The sequence below is a fragment of the Phaseolus vulgaris genome, chromosome 8 (genome assembly GCF_051622355.1).
Source record: "Phaseolus vulgaris cultivar YP4 chromosome 8, ASM5162235v1, whole genome shotgun sequence".
Lineage (NCBI taxonomy): Eukaryota > Viridiplantae > Streptophyta > Magnoliopsida > Fabales > Fabaceae > Phaseolus > Phaseolus vulgaris.
The window spans coordinates 30620501-30641983 of NC_143505.1; positions in this window are offsets into that span (position 1 = coordinate 30620501).

A 21483-nucleotide genomic window follows, 5' to 3' on the forward strand; every position below is an offset into this window, starting at 1 on the left:
TGGCCTAGACGCTCTCCACATGGTTCTAGACGGTCTAGATTTGGAGCTTGGCTTTTCATAGTGTGGTGAGCTTGGGCCTCTTCCATCATCTATACTCGGCTTCAGAGGAGCTGCGGGAGATAGTTGGTTGCTTCTTTGATTTCCATGATATTAGGGAGTCTCCTAAGTAGATGGAATATCCAGTGACAGATTTGCATGTGGTAGGACATGTTGCCCAGTCAGAGTCACTTAAACCACAGAGGTGAAGTGAACTAGTGTGAGAAAAATATAGTCCTTCACCAGGGGTGCCCTTGAGGTAATGCAAAAGACGTGAGACAACTTGCTGATGATGAGTTGTGGGTGCATATATGAATTGGCTTAAATTGTGGACAGCGAAGGCTATGTCTGGTCGCGTGTTGGTTAAGTAAATTAGACGTCCAAGGAGTCTTCTGTATTGGGAAGTGGCATCAGCATCGAGAGGTGAGCCTTGGTCGGGAGAGAGACGGGAGGTGTGAGTCATAGGAGTGGCCACAGGTGTAGAGTCAAGCATGCCAGTTTCTTGAAGGAGATCAAGAGTATACTTGTGTTGACTTAAATGAAGACCAGTACTGTTGCGAGCAATTTCCAGTTCCAAAAAGTAAGTGAGATTACCTAAATTTTTTATCTTGAAGTGATGGTGAAGGGATGCAGTAATTGTATTGATTTCCTCCGTGTCATCACCAGTTAAGACCAAGTCATCAACATAAACAAGAATAACAGTGAGTTTATTATTATTATATTTAAGAAAAAGAGAGTGATCATCAACAGAAATAAAGTAATTATTTGATAAAAGAAAAGTAGAAAGTTTGGCGTACCAATGGCGACCAGCTTGACGAAGGCCATACAAAGACCGTTGAAGCTTGCAAACATGCTGGAGAGAAGGAAGAGAGAGGCCAGGTGGGGGGGTCATGTATACCTCTTCATGGAGATCACCATGAAAAAATGCATTATTGACATCAAGTTGTTTTAAAATCCAATTTTTGGTAGTGGCGATAGCAAGGAGAAGGCGGAGGGTAGTGAGTTTAGCAACAGGTGCTTCAACTCTAGTTTTGTGGCGCTCAACTCTAAGAAATCAAGTCCTTCAAGTTGGGTGAACCCTTTGGCAACAACTCTAGTTTTGTGGCGCTCAACAGTGCCATCAGAATGGTATTTGATTTTATATACCCATTTACAACCAATAGTTTTCTTCCCTGGAAGGAGAGGGATAAGTTGCCAAGTATTGTTAGCAGCAAGAGCTTGAAGCTCATCTTGCATGGCAGATTGCCAAGAAGCATGTTTGGAGGCTTCGTTATATGTTTGAGGTTCAGGATGAGAATTGATAGAGGAAATAACATTTCTAAAATTGGAAGATAAGGAATTGTAAGACAAGTAATTATGAATAGGATATCTACTACTTACAGTGTTGGTTGCAGTGTGGAAATCTGCAAGATAGGCAGGTTGTCGGTGAGGACGAGCTGATCTTCTTGGAAATTGGGGTGAGATGCTTCCTGGAGATGCAGGCAGTGATAATTTTGATGGAGGTGCAATGTTGGATGCAGGAGCAGAGACACTATTTGTTGGAAGATCATAGGATAATGAGGCTGGTGGAGGGACAGTATTGGGTGCAGGAGTAGAGGCACGTGGCTCGACAGGAGGTGCAGTATCAGAAAAAAAATCAAAAGCAGAATTATATGCATTAGAAATAGGGAGAGATAAAGTGTTAAGGTCCTTTGGCAAGCCACTGTCCAATTTATATGGAAAGTGGTTTTCATGAAAGATAACATGTCTTGATATCTCTATGCTATGAAACTTTAAATTTAAGATAATATAACCTTTTGTATTTTGCGGGAAGCCAAGAAAAATACCTTTGATAGATCTATCATCTAATTTTTTTTTCCTATGTACAGTAATGGTACTAGCATAACAGAGACAACCAAACACTTTTAGAAAGGAAATGTCATATGGTTTTCCAAACAACTTTTCATGAGGAGTGATGTTATTAAGTAATGGAGTAGGAATAACATTTATTAAGAAAACAACATTGATCCTGCCTGTTAACCGGAACGCTGGAAACTGCCTCGTCAAAGGATCGACGTGCGCACCGCTTCCCACCTCCGTTCCTCTTCAGGATCTACCTCAAGAACCTGCAAAGAAACAGAGTGGCGCCGCTGCGGCCGATCGCACTCCAACGCTCAAGTCAGCGACGGTATCACCAAATACTAAGAGAACAAGAACCGTGCAAATCCTCTCTCACAGTCAGCTCTACAACTCGCAAGCGTAAAGAGTATAAACTGAATGTGCGTCCCTCAGAAAGTTTGTTGAGAACTCTTATATACCTGGTGGCTTTCTCTCTCCTGGCAGTTACAGACTTGGACACGTGGCTCGCATCCGACTGTACACGTGCCATCATCCGGAGGCTCCTTGACTTGGCGCTGCTTCTACTCTCATTTTGGCTAAGTTACGTATGCATGGTACTGCCCAGTGCATAGCTAACTTGGGAGTGCGATCTCTACTGGAACTGGCGAGTTAGGGGCCTTCATACACCTTCCCTGTGGTCTCGCCGACCGCCTTCATAATCTGCTTCTCCTTCATCTTTGGCGATGTGCTTGCTCTGGCGATCTCCAATAACTAGGTCGCCTGAACCTACATCTGGCGACTTCATCTTCAACCTGGTGATCGCCGACTCTGGTAAGCTGGAGATCGGAACACGCCAACTTGACAACTGGCGACTACGCGAGCCCCCCGACTTCCTTCCCTTCTGCCAACCTGGCGCCTTGTCAACACGCCTATACTGTTAGTTGGATGCCACGTCATCACTCCCGACTACCAGGGTGGTACAAACATGATTTACAGCAAATTCCCGAAAAATAGGAGGAAGATTTGCTTGAAAAAGTAAAGCCCGGGTTACATTTAGTATGTGTTGATGTTTATGTTCTACAATGCCATTTTGTTGTGGTGTTTCAACACAAGATTTTTTATGTATAATTCCCTTTGAAGCATAAAAATTTGACATAGCAAACTCAACACCATTGTCAGTACGAATCGTTTTGATATTAGTTTTGAAATGATTTTGAACGATAACAGTGAAGTTAATGATGTGCTGACGCACTTCAGATTTGTTATGCAGCATAATAACCCAAGTATAACGCAAGTAATCATCAACAATAGTCAAGAAATAACGAAAACCTTGCATAGAAATTATGGAACATGGTCCCCAAATATCAAAGTGTACAAGATCAAAAATAGCAGAGGTAACAGTAGTACTTAAAGTGAAAGGAAGTTTTCTCTGTTTTGCACGACTACAAGTGTCACATACATGATGAGTATCAACAGTAATAAAAGAGTATTGTTTGCTTAAGACATGTAATCTTTCATGTGAAGGGTGTCCTCTTCTATAATGCCATAGTGTTTTGCCTGTGATATTACAATTAATAAAAGGAGCAAAACAATGTGGTTTAGAACGACTAGAAGCAGGCAAGGTAGTGACAAGGTACAAGCCAGCGGTGGCTTTAACTGTACTAATCCTCTCTTGGGAGAGATTGTCTTGTATAATGCAGTGGGTTGAAGTGAAAGTTAAAGTGCATTTAAGTTGGTGTGTGAGTTTAGAAACAGATATTAAGTTTAATTGAAAATGAGGCACGTATAACACATCAGACAAATAAAACTTATCAGAAAAACGTACTAAACCAGAATATGTGGCATAAACAGTTTGGCCATTTGGAAGACTAATTAAGACATGTTTAATTTTAGTATAAGTAGTAAAAACGTTCAAATTGTGACAAACATGATCAGTGGCACCAGAATCAATAATCCAAGATTCTTTTATAGAAGATAGTGAAGAGAGAAACTTACCTGTTGAAGAATGCTCAGTATTGGGGATTTCATCTGTAGAGATGGTTTCGACTTGATTAATTTGAGTGTGAGGGGCAGGATCCTCAAGGTTTTGCTGACGCAAAATGTTGGTAAGGAATTGGCACTATTGTGATGTAAGTTGAATCCCCTTTACATCCTGTTCTTTAGGAAAAAGCTTAGAAAAAGTGTTAGTAGTAATCATATTATTGGCTTAGGATGTCCAATTGGTGAATTTGTAGCCAGGAGGGAACCCATGTTTTTTATAACAGGTGTCGACAGTGTGGCCAAGACGATTACAAAAAGTGCAGACTTTTCTAGTAAAAGAAAGCTTTGAGGTTTTAACATTACCAGAAGGAAAACCCACTTTGCGAAAACAAACAGCCTCAGTATGACCATATTTACCACAAAAATTGCATGTAATAGTGTGACTACTATTAAAACTATGAAGACTAGGGTTTTCATTAAACATTGCCTAAAATATTTTTAAAACCAATCAAGATTTTGAAAGAGAACAGAAAAAAAAACCAAGAACAGTAAAGAGGGAAATAAAAATCAGAGAGAAGCGCAGCAGAACTCTTCATTTGAAGAGCTCTGATACCATATTACAAAGTGGACTTTAAGCCTAACTCAACCCTATAAAACCGGCTCATAGGGTTGAGCTTTGCACTCACTTATATACAATGAAAGGCTCTAATCTCTAATCGATGTGGGATCTCCAACACACCCCCCTCACGCCGAGACTGCCAACTCGTGCGTGGGACTATATATTATGGGTGGTCCGATAGCGGCCCGATAGCGGGTGACACGATAGGCCCAACAAACACTCGCTAGGATAGGCTTGAAATGGCTCTGATACCATATTACAGTAAATGAAGATGAATATTCCTTGTCTGATGTGATGCTTTAATGTAGCATACGTAATCGCATGTAATCGTAATGAAGAAAGAGAGGTTTTGATGAACCCTAATTGTAGAGAAAAATAAATATAAAAGAAACTTTTATTCACTTGTATATTAGAGAGTAAAATACATGGTGTATATAAAAGATTAAGACCTAGCTGAAACAGAAAAGAAAAGTTGGGCCAAACTTTTCTTTAAAGGTTTAAAAGAAAATTAATTTATTGTTTTAAAGGTAACTTTTTATCAATAAATTTATAAAAAACAATTATTAAAGGAAGTCTTATAAAATATTTCCTTTAGAATAAAAATTATAATATTTTAAAAGTAATTTGCTGCAAAATTGTGTACTATGTATTCCCAATTCTTGCTGCAAATATTGTAATCAAAACATGAGGCCCTCTCATATTAAAATCATTGATTTTGTTTTCCATTTATTCATTTTATTATTATGGAAACTAGAATAACTAACAAAATTGTGATTGAAATCTATTTTTTTAAAAGAATATCGTAATAATTCATTACAAGCCACAACTTGAAAATAAAGAACTTAAACTATTTATTGTAACACTATAAAATATTGTAATGCGGGTTAAGGAGGAGGGGTCCCATGAAGGCCACCTTCAGTTTGACGTCCCGAGTTTTGAATCCGTAGGGGAGGCAAACCACGAGTTGATGGACTTGGGGTGAGTGGACCCGGACGAGTTCGCAGCGAACTCGGCAGTTTTCACGAGGAAGCGGTCGGAGGGAGATGAGACTGCGGCTTAAGGATGACTTTGAAGGTGGCGAAGGATAAAGGGAGAATGAGTCCACTCGGTGGGTTGACAAGAAACTTTTTTGGCGATGAGGTTTGGATCTTGAAGGCCACTGGTGAGGTTGCGTTTAGAGAGCAAAGCCGCACCGTCGCTCGGCATTTGCAGTTGAGTGCGAACTCTATGCGCACCTCTGCGGGCTCGCACACTTCCACCAGTGCCTCTCCATCTACCAAAGCTCGATTCTCTCTGAGGGATTGTGATGGAGGAGGGCCAAGCTCACCTCACCATGGAAGCCAAGACCCAAGACTAGACCGTTTAGAACCATGTGAGGAGCGTCTAGACTCAAGAGGAGAGCGTCTAGCACATGATAAGGAGCGACTACAAGAGGAATGTCTAGGAGGAAGCCTAGACCGTCTAGGACCTATCACTAGGTCCATGACCAAGCACCTTCACGCACAAATGGGTCTAGCTACGGATTGGAGGGAGAAGAACCTATACATGTTACATGGAGGCCCATTAGGGGTGGCTTAGTAATTAGTGTAGTGTTAGAAAGCACAAACTTGTCTTATATGTGATTTACCCTAGATTTTGTGCACATTCTAGAACATTGGCTCACATGGCCGGCCATGTGGTCCATGTGCCATGTGCCTTCACATTTCCATTTCATTTTGATTACATTTCATGTGGAATTAGCTTAGGATTTACGGCCTCCTTAGCTTATAAAAGGAGATGCCTAGCTCTTGTATTTTCAAGATTAATGAGAGTAAAGTTATGCTGCCAACATTGTGCCATACTTTGCTTTTCCCTAGTTTCTAGGATCTAATCTTAATCTTCATCACCTACCATAGGGTTGGCCGAACCTCCCTCTTTCCATACACATCATGCACCTTCAAGATCACCATAGCTCCTAGGAGGATCTTGCACATTTCAATCCATAGCTTTCGCACCCTTGATCATGATTCCGAGAAGAGCTCCATGAATTTGCCATCATTTGGTATCATGAGCATAGGTTCTTCAAAGATGAGTAGTTCTTGGTCTTTTTCATTTTGAGTTCTTCTTTATTTCATGTTGTTCATCTTGTTTTCATACTTGTCTTGCTGTTTTTAATTTTTTACTTTGATTTGGTGTGCTTTTGGAAAATCCAATCGGTGCACTTTGCTTAATTGATCTTGAGCAATCGATGTGCAATTTTTGGTAGGATTCCATACACCTTTGAGTGGCTGTTATTATTTTAGGTATTTGAGTCTTTATTGCAAGTTTATTTGGCTCATTTTATGCTCTTTGAGTCTTTTAATTTCTGAATCCATATGTGTTTTGTCTAGTCATGTTTTTCCAAAATGTCATCAAATCATAAGTAGTACTTTGTTTGGCTTATTTGTTTCTTGATTTTGGTCTAAATACTTGTTTTGAATCTGCTGTGTTTTGATCTTTTGGTGCCTTTTATTTTTAGTTTGAGTTCATATTTGTGTTTAGATCTACAAAAATTCCTTTTCATCAATTCCATTGTCTTTATCTTTTGGTCTCTTGCTGTTTTTTTCCAGTTTTTTTACAGAATCCCCTGTTTTACATACTCTGTGCTGACTGTTTTGTTTCCAAAAATTATTTTCCTACATAGGAAATTTTTTATTCTATGGATTATGCAAGATTGAGGTGTTACAGAAAAGACCAAAAAAGAATCAGCTCAAAAGAGTCAATAGAAAACAAATGATAAATATTTTAAAAACAGTGTGCAAATCTGGGCGCTACAATTGGCGTAACTGAACACTGAATTTGAAAAATTTATTAAAAAACAATGGTTCATGCGTTTGGAGTGAAACCAATGCCAGATTTTAGTTAAGATCTTGAATATTTTGCATATAAAATTTCAGAATCAAATCTTAAAGGGGCAGCTCAGCATAAATCGGGGAAAATCACGTTCTCTGGCCCACAACAATTTTTCAGTGGTGCTGTTTTTTTTTATTTTGAAATCTATTCTAGTGCTATTCTTAGGATTCTTTTTGTGTGCCTACCTTTATTTGAGTCCCTTTATTTGCTTGTCTAATATTTCTTGGAACTCTTTCTAGTTGTCACAATCTAACTCCATTTGTGTGGTACTGTTTTTCCAATTAAATTGTTTCTTGCTTTCATTCTTTGGCCTCTAAATTTGGTGCTGGAATTCATTCTCAATTGGTGCTTATTTGAGTGGAAATTTGACTTGAGTAAGGTCTAGTCTTCTTGATAGGTGCTGGAATTGGAGAATTAAGTCCTTAATTCTAAGGGGAACAAAAGTAAAGGGCAGAAACAAATACTTCTCAAAACACCACAAACACTTGGAGGGCCCAACAAGAAAAGACAACCAAGGAAGTGCCAATAGCAAAAAGGATCAACAAAGGGAGTTTTCTTAATTTTCTTTGCAACTTAACTTGTGTTAATTACTTCTTTAATTACGTGATTAGACGGTGAGTGTGTCTTCAAGGGCTCCAAGTGTCCAAGAAACCTCACCTAGGGCCGACTAGTATAGAGTTTACTAATTAGTAATTGTTAATTGTTTTTAACTACACTTCCTTGCTTAATTAGCTACGCTTTTCATGTGTGTTGCCTTGTTTAAGCTTTGTTAATTTGTCTTGCTTGGTTAATTAGTTAGCTTTCATTTTTTTCTTGCATTAAAATCTGATTTCTCAACTTAATTGTGTTCTAAGTGGTTTACTAAGAGAAAGCTTTGTGTGAAGACATTGAGGGATAGTTTTTGGCTAAGGCAAAGGCTTGGTATTTAAGTAGTCCTTTGTGACTCACCTCCCTTACCTGGAAAACTACCTTATTTGACTTTCCTAAATTTTCTCAAGGTAAAATACTTGTATAGACAAAACTTTAGCCATGTCTTCTTCTCCTCACTCTCCAAAGTCTATTGAAAGTGAAGTCAAATCTATAAAAACTCTTTTGAAAGAAGTTTCACAAGCTATGCAAATGATTTCTTTTAGACAATTGGAGAATGAGACTAAAATTAATGAGTTGGCTAAAGCCCAAGAAGAGAAATCACAAAAATCAAAAAAAATCTCATACTCATGCATCTAAAAGTAATGAGTCTCTAGGGGAGGGGAGCCTTAGAATCAATGACTATTACCAATCACCCCCTAGAAGAAATAGGCAAAGGGAACAAGAGGGGCCAAGGGAGGTTAGAGTAGACCTACCTTACTTCCATGGTAAAGAGAATGTAGAAATCTACCTAGATTGGGAGATCAAAGTAGAAAAACTCTTTGCTTGCCATAGGGTGAGTGAAGAACGTAAGGTACCCCTAGCCGCCCTTAGTTTCCAAGGGAACGCCATGTATTGGTGGACCTCTCTCGAAAGAGAAAGACGTCTTCATAGGGAACCTCCCATTGCATATTGGAATGACCTTAGGGGAGCCCTAAGACGTCGCCACATACCTTCCTACTACCATAGGGAGTTGATGGACAAGCTCCAAAGACTCCAACAAAAGAACATGAGTGTGGAAGAGTATAGGCAGAAAATGGAGCTCTACATGATGAGAGCATCCATTAGGGAAGAGGAGGACACCACCATAGCTAGGTTCCTTAGTGGCCTATCACTTGAGATAAGAGATAGGGTAGAACTCCTACCTTACCAAGACTTAAATGACTTGGTTCAACTTTGCATTAAAGTTGAACAACAAATCTTGCGCAAAACTTCAAGTCAAAAGGTGAGTTCCTACTCTAGATTTTATCCCAAGAAAGAGTTTAGAAGGGAGGGTAGTACATCAAAAGAAAAACAAAAAGAACCTACCAAACCCTTAACCAAAGAAACCTCCACCCCACCCATCCGAGCTAGAGATGTTAAGTGTTTCAAGTGCTATGGTAGAGGGCATGTGCAAGCACAATGCCCAAACCAAAGGACTTTGTTTCTCAAGGGTGTAGATGAATACACTAGTGGCGAGGATGATACTAGTGAGAGAGAGGAGGGGGGAGAGGATGAGAGGGTAGCTCCACTAGAGGGAGAATTGCTTATGATTAGGAGAACCCTCAACAATCACCCTAGCACATCCATCGAAACACAAAGAGAGAACATATTCCATACAAGATGCAATGTTTTAGAAAACATATGTTCCCTCATTGTGGATAGTGGATCTAGTTGTAATTGTTGTAGTGCTAGAATGGTGGAAAAACCTTACAAACTTCAATGGCTTAATGAAAATGGGGAACTAAGTGTAGACAAGCAAGTGGAAATCAAGTTTTCCATAGGGAACTACAAGGACAAAGTTTTATGTGATGTAGTGCCTATGGAAGCTTGCCACATCTTATTAGGGAGACCATGGCAATTTGACAAGAAAACCTTGCATGATGGTCTCACTAACGAGATTTCCTTCACCCACAAGCTTAAGAAATTTGTACTTAGTCCTTTACCACATTCTCAAGTGGTGAAAGACCAAATACAAATGAAACATAAGAGGGATGAGGGAAAAAAAAAGAGCGCTAGAAAAAGAGAAAATCCTTAGGGATAGGAAGGCGTGGGAGAAGAGTGTTCCTTCCCACAAGGTTGCTCAACAAGAAAAGCCTTTTGAAAACGTTTTGGAAAATTTGCTTCTTGTTGAACAACCAAGCCTTGTCTTTTGTAAAGGAACACTTACATGCACTGCCACAAGTAGTGAACTTATGAATCTACCTCCTCCAATAGAAAAACTTTTAAGTGAATTTGAAGATATATTCTCTAATGAGGGACCCATTGGACTCCCTCCCATTAGAGGTATAGAACATCAAATTGACTTCATTCCGGGGGCAAGCCTACCAAATAGGCCCGCTTATAGAACAAACCCCAAGGAAACCAAGGAGATAGAGTCACAAGTTCAAGACTTGTTGGAGAAGGGTTGGGTTCAAAAGAGCCTAAGCCCTTGTGCTGTACATGTCTTGTTGGTGCCCAAAAAGGATGGAAAATGGCGCATGTGTTGTGATTGTTGAGCAATCAACAACATCACCATCAAGTATAGGCATCCAATCCCAAGGCTTGATGATATGCTTGATGAACTACATGGGTCTACAATATTCTCCAAAATTGACCTTAAAAGTGGATATCACCAAATTCGAATCAAAGAGGGTGATGAGTGGAAAACCGCTTTTAAGACCAAATTTGGATTATATGAGTGGTTGGTGATGCCCTTTGGGCTCACTAATGCCCCTAGTACATTCATGAGGCTCATGAATCATACCTTGAGAGATTGCATAGGTAAATATGTAGTAGTTTATTTTGATGATATCCTAGTGTATAGTAAAACCCTAGAAGACCATCTAAGTCACCTTAGGGAAGTTCTTCTAGTGCTTAGGAAAAATAGCCTTATTGCCAATAGGGATAAGTGTACCTTTTGTGTAGATAGTGTAGTTTTCTTAGGTTTCATAGTCAACAAAAGGGGGGTGCATGTAGACCCCGAGAAAATCAAAGCCATCTGAGAGTGGCCCACTCCACAAAATGTAAGTGATGTAAGGAGTTTTCATGGGTTCGCTAGCTTCTATAGAAGGTTTGTGCCTAATTTTTCAAGCCTAGCTTCTCCTTTGAATGAACTTGTTAAAAAAGATGTTGCATTTTGTTGGAATGAAAAGCATGAGCAAGCCTTCCAAAGGCTAAAAGCTCAACTCACCAATGCACCAATTCTATCTCTTCCAAATTTTTCCAAAACTTTTGAGATAGAATGTGATGCATCGGGGGTAGGCATAGGTGCGGTATTGTTGCAAGGTGGACACCCCATTGCATATTTTAGTGAAAAACTCCTGATGGATATCCACTAGGAGAGGATTTTATTAATGAAGGAAGAGGATTTTCACCTACATATTTGAAGTTCTTCCTTCTAGTCTTCTCACAAATTAAAAGAAGTCAAAGAGAAGATCAAGCCTAAAGATAAAGAAGTCTACAAACTCTCAACTAATATTAAATATCTCTCTTTATAGTTTCTTTTAAATTGTAAATAATATAGAATAATGTTTAGAAAGGTGCTTAGAGGGAAACATGAGACACCTCTTTTGTAAAAGCATCTTTAGGCTTTAGTTTAGCAAATTCTAGAAGCTTGGGGAGTGAGCTTAGTAAGGGGAGTGTGATCTTAGGAGTTTTTTGGGTAGCTTAGGGAATAAGCTATGTAAATGACCTGCCCTTACTCCTATAAAAGGAGGGCTTAGGTCCTTCACAATTCAAATTTGGAATTTGTAGTAAAGAAACTCTCCCAATTTGGTGATTGAGTGAGTGAGATTTGATTTCTCCTCTTCCTAGTCTCATCTTGAGAGCCTTGGTTCCCTCAAGTGGCGGTAATTCACACTTATCTTATCTCACCTATGACAAAGAGCTCTATGCTCTTGTGCGAGCCCTAAAGACTTGGGAACACTACCTTGTGTCCAAAGAATTTGTCATCCATAGTGATCACGAGTCTTTAAAATATTTAAAGGGCCAACACAAGCTCAACCAGAGACATGCTAAATGGATGGAATTTCTTGAACAATTTCCTTATGTAATCAAATACAAGAAAGGAAGCACCAATATAGTGGCCGATGCTCTTTCGAGGCGGCATACACTCTTTTCAAAATTGGGTGCCCAAATTCTTGGATTTGATCACATAAGAGAACTTTACCAAGAAGATCAAGAACTTTCATCCATCTATGCCCAATGTCAACATAGAGCGCAAGGAGGTTACTATGTGTCCGAGGGATATCTTTTTAAAGAGGGAAAACTTTGCATTCCCCAAGGCACACATAGGAAACTCCTTGTCAAGGAATCACATGAGGGGGGACTCATGGGCCATTTTGGAGTTGATAAGACTCTAGACCTTTTAAAAGCAAAATTTTGTTGGCCACACATGAGGAAAGATGTCCAAAGACATTGTTCTAGATGCATATCATGTTTAAAAGCAAAGTCTAGAGCAATGCCTCATGGACTCTACACCCCTTTGCCGATTGCAAATGCTCCTTAGGAAGACATTAGCATGGATTTCATTTTAGGACTCCCTAGGACTGCAAGAGGCCATGACTCTATCTTTGTGGTAGTGGACCGTTTTAGCGAAATGTCCCATTTTATTCCTTGCCACAAGGTAGATGATGCTCAAAATATTTCTAGACTCTTCTTTAGAGAAGTGGTGAGACTTCATGGTCTCCCTAGAAGTATAGTATCCGATAGAGATCCCAAGTTTATAAGCCACTTTTGGAAAACTCTTTGGGGCAAACTTGGAACAAGACTACAATTTTCAACTTCTTGTCATCCTCAAACGGACGGCCAAACCGAAGTAGTCAATAGATCTCTTGGGACTATGCTTAGGGTTATCATGAAGGGTAACCATAAATCTTGGGATGAGTATCTTCCCCACATTGAGTTTGCTTACAATCGAGTAGTCCACAAGACTACTAATGCTTCTTCTTTTGAAGTAGTATGTGGGTTTAATCCTCTCACACCTATGGATTTGTTGCCTCTTCCTAATCCACAAGAATTTGTGCATAAGGAAGGAGTACTCAAAGCCGACTTTGTGAAGAAAATGCATGAGAAGATTAAATTCCAAATACAACTACAAAATGAGAAGTACACAAAATACAACAATAAAGGGAAGAAAGAAATAATTTTTGAGGAAGGAGACTTAGTTTGGCTTCACCTTCGCAAAGATAGATTTCCAACTCAAAGGAAGTCCAAACTAAGTCCCCGAGGTGATGGACCCTTTCAAGTCCTCAAGCGAGTCAATAACAATGCATACAAGTTGGACCTACCTCTTGAATATGGAGTACATGACACTTTTAATGTAATTGACCTTTCTCCATTTGTAGGTACCAATGACGACGAGGACGCGCTGGATTTGAGGACAAATCCTTTCCAAGGGGGAGGGGATGATGGAGGAGGGCCTAGCTCACCTCACCATGGAAGCCAAGACCCAAGACTAGACCGTCTAGACTCAAGAGGAGAGCGTCTAGCACATGATAAGGAGCGGCTACAAGAGGAGCGTCTAGGAGGAAGCCTAGACCGTCTAGGACCTATCACTAGGTCCATGACCAAGCACCTTCACGCACAAATGGGTCTAGCTACGGATTGGAGGGAGAAGAACCTATACATGTTACATGGAGGCCCATTAGGGGTGGCTTAGTAATTAGTGTAGTGTTAGAAAGTACAAACTTGTCTTATATGTGATTTACCCTACATTTTGTGCACATTCTAGAACATTGGCTCACATGGCCGGCCATGTGGTCCATGTGCCATGTGCCTTCACATTTCCATTTCATTTTGATTACATTTCATGTGGAATTAGCTTAGGATTTACAGCCTCCTTAGCTTATAAAAGGAGATGCCTAGCTCTTGTATTTTCAAGATTAATGAGAGTAAAGTTATGCTGCAAACATTGTGCCATACTTTGCTTTTCCCTAGTTTCTAGGATCTAATCTTCATCTTCATCACCTACCATAGGGCTGGTCGAACCTCCCTCTTTCCATACACATCATGCACCTTCAAGATCACCATAGCTCCTAGGAGGATCTTGCACATTTCAATCCATAGCTTCCGCACCCTTGATCATGATTCCGAGAAGAGCTCCACGAATTTGCCATCAGATTGGGATTGGGCTTGGTAGTTGGTGAGTGAAGAATAGATGGAGCAATGAAAATGAGAGTCACCTGACACTGTGATGTAAACCTAACGTCCCTCAAGGCGCGTGATGGCATTTTCATGAAGTTCTTGAATCAATGTAGAGTATGGGGCGGAAGCAATGAATGAGAGTGAGCAAGATCCTCCTAAGAGTGGTGTTGATCTTGTAGGTGCATGATAAGTGTGGGTATTGAGTGGTTCGGCCAGCTCAAGGGAAAAGATGAAGGAATTGAAGTTTAGAGCCTAGGATTCTAGGGAGAAGCAAAGTTGAGCACAAATTGGCAGCATAACTTTACTCACAATAAACTTGCAAAATACATGAGATAGCCTCCCTATTTATAGGCTATTTGGGACGTAAAACCGAAGCTAATACATAATGAAATGTAAACCAAATGAAATGCAAGCTTAGGCCATGTGCCATGACCGGTCACACCTAGCAAAGTTCTAGAATGTTTCCTTCAAATGTGCTTTCTACACTACCCTATCTACTAAGTACCCCTATTGGGCCTTCATGTACCAATTACAAGGCTTTCCCAAACCGTAGCTTGATCCATGTGTGGTGAGCTAGACGGTCCTTCTAGATGCTCCTTATGTAGCCACTCCCCCATCATGGCCTAGACGCTCCATATCTTAGGCTAGACGCTCCTCTTTGAGTCTAGACGCTCCTCTTCATAAGCTAGACGGTCTTAGCCTTGAAAGCTTGGCTTTCATAGTGTGGTGAGCTTGGGCCCTCTTCCATCATCCCCTCCCTCTTGAAAAGGATTTGTCCTCAAATCCAAGGCTTTTGCTCGGGGGATGGTTGTGGCTGGATGGTGTCCATCATCTCCTCCTTCATGAGAAGATCTATCCTCAGATTTGCATTCTTGATCTCGGATAGCAGCCTCTTGCTTCGTCAAGATGTGTCCTCCCGGATCAAATATCAACCTATGTGAATCTTGAAACAAAGCAAAGGAGTTAGGGTGAGCCTTTGGAGAACAAATAATTGTATGAAGTTGCCATTCTTGTTTTTCTCTTGTGTTGGCCAACTTCTCACAATATCTCCCTTTTGAGGGTTGTAGGTGCCCTCTAATCCTCTTATATTTTCTAAAATTTTCAAAAGTAGTTACTTTTTCCTTAGGCATAATACCTTTAGGAAATGGTGACAACTTTAAAAAGGCAAGAGGACTATGTTCACATACAACTTCAAATGGAGAGATATGAGTAATCTTATGGACTACTCCATTGTATGCATGTATAAAAGGAAAAGGATTCTCATCCCAAGAATTGTGGGTGTCCCTCATGATTTCATGAAGCATAGAAGGGAGAGCTATGTCTTCAAATTTTGGAGCTCTATCCCTTATTTTTGAAAATAAATCATGGAGGCTTGTCACTTTTCTTAAGAAGAGTTTATCCACTTCCTTGAAGAAAGAATCAAGACCTTTTGTTGTCCTAGGAAGCTCGAATATGAAATGTGTGTCTTCCCAAGTATCTTTTACAAAAGGTGAAGGAGTATAGAGTTCTTGAGACTTTGCTTTAGGTGTAGTGTGAAAACAAGAGTTGTACCTAAAGTAATGTCTTTGAACCTCTTTTCTCATGGGTGACAAAAGTTTTCCTCTTAAAAGCTCTAGAGTTTCATCAATTCTCATTTGCCCCATGAGTGCTCCTTCTTGTAGACTTTTTCTCTTATGTGCAAAGAGAGTCTCGTTGGAACAACCATTGTTTATGAAAATTTGTACATTTTGCAATGGTTGTCTCAATAAGACATGGCAAGTTGTTCTAGGCACTACTTCATACAAAAATTGGTAGGTGCTTATAGATAACTTGTCATTCTTTTGGGGATATCTTAACACATTGGAGAAATAGTCTTGATCTATGCAAGCTTCTTTTAAAGACTTTTCTTTTGTGCTCATGCTTGCAAGTGTTCCTTTACAATAGGAAAGGCTAGGTTGTTCAACAAGAAGCATGTTTGTAAAGGTAGTTTCATTGTGCTTGACTTGTTGAATGACCTTGTGGGAAGGAACATTATTCTCCCACGCCTTTTGTTTTCCAAAATTTTTTTCTTTTTCTATTTTTTCTTCATCCCTTTTGTGTTTCATTTGTATTTGGTCTTTTACCACTTGGGAATGTGGTAAAGAGCTAAGTACAAATCTTTTGTGCTTGTGGATGAAAGAAATCTCGTGAGTTAGACCATTATGCGAGGTTTTCTTATCAAATTGCCATGGTCTACCTAATAAGATGTGGCAAGCTTCCATAGGTACTACATCACATAAAACATTGTCTTTGTAGTTACCTATAGAAAACTCGATTTCCACTTGTTTGTCTACACGTAGTTCTCCATCCTCATTGATCCATTGTAAATTGTATGGTTTTGGATGAGGAACTACTTGTAGTTTTAATTTTTCAATCAATCTAGTGCTACAGCAATTGCAGCATGACCCACCATCCACAATAAGAGAGCATATATTTTCTAAAATATTGCATCTAGTATGAAAAATGTTCTCTCGTTGTGTCTCGTTGGATGCACTAGGTTGATTGTGGAGGATTCTTTGAATCATCAATAAGTCCCCCTCCAAAGGATTTATCCTTTCTCCTTTCCCTTTTTCTTGAGTACTAGGTTCATCCTCACCACTTGTGTACTCATCTTTTCCTTTTAAAAACAAAACCCTTTGGTTTGGACATTGTGCTTGCACATGCCCTCTTCCAAAACATTTAAAACACTTGGTGTCCCTAGCACGGATGTATAGGGTGGAGGCATCTTTCACTAAGGGTTTGGTAGTTTCTTTGGATTCGTCTCTAGGTGTACTACCCTCCCTTTTAAAGTCTTTCTTGGGATAAGAGTTGGAGTAAGAACCCACCCTTAGACTTGAAGTTTTGCGCAAATTTTGTTGTTCAACTTTAATGCAAAGTTGAACCAAATCATTCAAGTCTTGGTAGGGTAATAGTTCTACTCGATCCCTTATCTCAAGGTTGAGCCCACTTAGAAACCTAGATATGGTGGTGGTTTCTTCCTCTCTAATGGATGCTCTCATCATGTAGAGCTCCATTTTCTGCCTATACTCTTCCACACTTAAGTTCTTTTGTTGGAGTCTTTGGAGCTTGTCCATCAACTCCCTATGGTAGTAGGAAGGTATGTGGCGACGTCTTAGGGCTCCCCTAAGGTCATTCCAATATTCTATGGAAGGCTCCCTATGAAGACGTCGGTCTCTCTCTAAAGAGGTCCACCAATACATGGCATTGCTTTGGAAACTAAGGGTTGCTAAGGGTACCTTCCTCTCTTCACTCACCCTATGGCAAGCAAAGAGTTGCTCTACTTTCATCTCCCAATCTAGGTAGGCCTCTACGTCTTCCTTACCATAGAAATGGGGTAGGTCTACCCTTACTTCCTTTGGGCTCTCTTGCTCCCTTTGTCTAGTTCTTCTAAGGGGTGGTTGGTAATAGTCATTAATTCTAAGGCTTCCCTCCCCTAGAGTCTCATTACTTTTAGAATGGGATGCATGAGTTTTTTTTTTATTTTTGTGAGTTTTGTGATTTCTCTTCTTGAGCTTTAGCCAACTCATTGATTTTGTTCTCATTCTCCAATTGTCTAAAAGATATCAATTGTACCGCTTGGGATACTTCTTTTAAAAGAGTTTTCTAAGATTTTACTTCACTTTCTATAGACTTTGGAGAGTGAGAAGAAGAAGACATGGCTAAAACTTTGTGTATATAGGTGTTTTACTTTGAGAAAGCTTAGGAAAGTTAAAGAAGGTAGTTTTCCAGGTAAGGGAGGTGAGTCACAAAGGACTACTTAAGTACCAAGCCTTTTCCTTGCCAAAAACTATCCCCCAATATCTTCACACAAGACTTTCTCTTAGTGAAACACTTAGAACACAAATAAGTTGAGAAATAAATGCAAGAAAACAATGCAAGCTAACTATGCAACAAAGCTAGTCGGTTTAGCACAAAATTTAAACAAAATTAAACATGCAAAGCGTAGCTATGAAAGCAAAAGAAAAGCAATTACAAACAAGTAACAATTTCTAATCAAGAATGCTATACTATTCGGCCCTAGGTGAGGCTTCTTGGACACTTTGAGCCCTTGAAGACACACTCACCGTCTAAACGTAATTAACAAGGTAATTAACAATAAACCAAGTTGCAAAGGAAAAAAAGAGAACTCCCTTTGTTGATCCTCTTTTGGTTAGTGCACTTCCTTGTTGTCTTTGCTTGTTGATCTTCCAAGTGTTTGTAGTGTTTTCTCAAGAATGCTTGTTTCGGCTTTGGCCTTGTCTTCTCCTTAGAATGATGGCCTTTAATCCTCCAATTTCCAGCACCTAGCAAAGGGCTAAACCTTAACCAAATCAAGTTCCCATTCACATAAGCACCAAAAAAGAATTAAATTCCAGCACCCAAATTAGAGGTCAAAGAACAAAAGCAAGAAACACATTTAATTGAATAAAACAGTACCACCAAAAGGATTTAGATTGTGACAACTAGAAAGAGAGTCAAGTAATTAAAGCAAACAAATAAAGGTACTCAATTAAAGGTTGGCACACAAAAGAATTCCTAAAGAAAAGCACTAGATTAGATGACCAAATAAAAAAAAACAGCACCACTGGAAAATGTTGTGGGCCAGAAAACGTGTTTGTTCCCCGATTTATGCTGAGCTGTATTTTTAGAATTTGGCTCTGAAATTTGTTATGCAAGATATTCAGGATCTTATCTAAAATCTGGATTTGGAATCACTCAAAACGGATGCACCATTTTGTTTTAATAATTTTTGCAAATTTGGTGTTCGGTTAGGCCAGCTGGAGCGCTTCAGATTTGCACTCTGATCTTAAAAGATTTATCATTTTTTTTCTGTTGCTTCTTTTGACCTAATTCTTTTTTTGTCCTTTCTATAACACTTTAAACTTGCATTTTCCAGAGAATCAAAATTTTCCTATGGGTGAAAATATTTTTCTGGGTTAAAACAGCCAAAACAGAGAAGGTGAAAACAGGGGAATCTGAAAACTGGAAACAAAAACAGCAAGATACCAAAGTTTAGACACAATGGAAATTTGTGAAATAGAATTGTGTAGGATCTAAACACAATATGAACTGAAACTAAAAATTAAAAGGCACCAAAGGAACAAAGAACAGCAGATTCAAGCAAATAAAGAGACCCAAAATCAAGAAACAATTAAGCCAAATAAAAGGACTACTATGAATTGTTGACAATATGGATGAACATGACTTGACAAAACATGTATAGATTCAGAAAATTAAAGACTCAAAGCATAATATGAACCAAATAATGAAAGAAATAAAGACTCAAAAGCCTAAAAGAAAATAGCAACTCAAAGGTGTATGGAATCCTATCACAAATTGCAAAGAACTTGTTCAAGATCAATTGAACAAGAGTGCTTCGGTTGGATCTTCCACAAAGCACACCAAGAACAAATTAAAATGTAAAAAACAGCAAGACAAGTATGGAAATTAAATGACAATATGAAATAAAGAAGAACTAAAATTGAAAAGACAAAGAGCTACTCATCTTGAAGAACCAAAGCTCATGATACCAAATGATGGCATTTTCAAGAAGTTCTTCTTGAATCAATGTAGAGTATGGGGCGGAAGCAATGAATGAGAGTGAGCAAGATCGTCCTAAGAGTGGTGTTGATCTTGTAGGTGCATGATAAGTGTGGGTATTGAGTGGTTCGGCCAGCTCAAGGGAAAAGATGAAGGAATTGAAGTTTAGAGCCTATGATTTTAGGGAGAAGCAAAGTTGAGCACAAATTGGCAGCATAACTTTACTCACAATAAACTTGCAAAATACATGAGATAACCGCCCTATTTATAGGCTATTTGGGACGTAAAACCTAAGCTAATACATAATGAAATGTAAACCAAATGAAATGCAAGCTTAGGCCATGTGCCATGACCGGTCACACCTAGCAAAGTTCTAGAATGTTTCCTTCAAATGTGCTTTCTACACTACCCTATCTACTAAGTACCCCTATTGGGCCTTCATGTACCAATTACAAGGCTTTCCCAAACCGTAGCTTGATCCATGTGTGGTGAGCTAGACGGTCCTTCTAGATGCTCCTTATGTAGCCACTCCCCCATCATGGCCTAGACGCTCCATATCTTAGGCTAGACGCTCCTCTTTGAGTCTAGACGCTCCTCTTCATAAGCTAGACGGTCTTAGCCTTGGAAGCTTGGCTTTCATAGTGTGGTGAGCTTGGGCCCTCTTCCATCAGCGCGTGTCCAATTTTTATGGGTTTTCACCTTTTTCTAACGAATTCACCTTCAATGAACAAACAAGGAGAAAAATCGTTGACATGTGGAGCCCACTCTAACAGTCAGGAGTGCGCTAAACAACGTTGTTGCACTGCTACTCCACTGAAACGTGTTACAGTCATGCTTTGTAGCATGGGAAATTCGGTGCACCGCAGGTAGTTCTTTGTTTGCCACATACATTCGTTGTTAGCATAGGCATGTTTGTTACTTGCTTGTTGCATTACATTATAAGACATTGCATTTGGCGGGTAGAAAGTGTTGCAATGCTAAGGAGTTACTGAGTCTCTTTTGCAAGGTTTGCTTTCAAATTTTTCTATCTTTGCGTTTTCTAATTTAAGATAACCCAAGATTTTGCTACTTTTGTGAATACATGTATATACAGATAGTTGAATTTCTCTTGAAGATGTTTTACTCACACCAGCTTCTTGCTCGGAAGGCTCCTCTTGGCCAAATATGGTAACTCCGTTTTCATTTATTTCATTTTTCGTCTTCTGCTTTCTACTCTCTATTTGTTATAAGTTATAACTCTGATCCGAACTTGATGTGAATGTAACTACAAGAATACATGATTCTTTGACATTCTTAGGAGCAACTTGAGCTGGTCATAAATGGCACCTTACTTTAGAATTGGATCAATGTTCTAATTCAAGAACTCACCAAGACTTAGCACCAACCAAGACTCATATGGAAGTCCATATATTGTCAAATGGAATCAAAACACAAGAAATGAAGAACAAGAATTGAAAGCTGGACAGAATTGAAAAAATACACTACTGCACCGAACAGAAACTAGAAGCAAAGCTGGAAAACAGAAATTCAAACAGTAGAAATGAAAAGAAACAACAAACAAAGCTAATCTACCGAATGGAATTGAAAGAACATGAAGGAAGAACACTTATAGAAGGAGTTTGCTGGATTTTGAGAATTGGAAGAACACTTCACGCCACTTGGTTCCTTGATCCAAGATAAGTGATGGAGTGCCGCCACTTGAAGCTCACCATAGCTCACAAGATAAGGCAAAGGAAGAAGAAGACTCAAGACTCACAATTTCTCTCCAAATTTGAGTATAGTCTCTCTATTATAAAATTCCAATCTGAATTGTGAAGGACCTAAGCCCTCCTTTTATAGGAGTAAGGGCTGGTCATTTACATAGCTTATTCCCTAAGCTACCCAAAAAA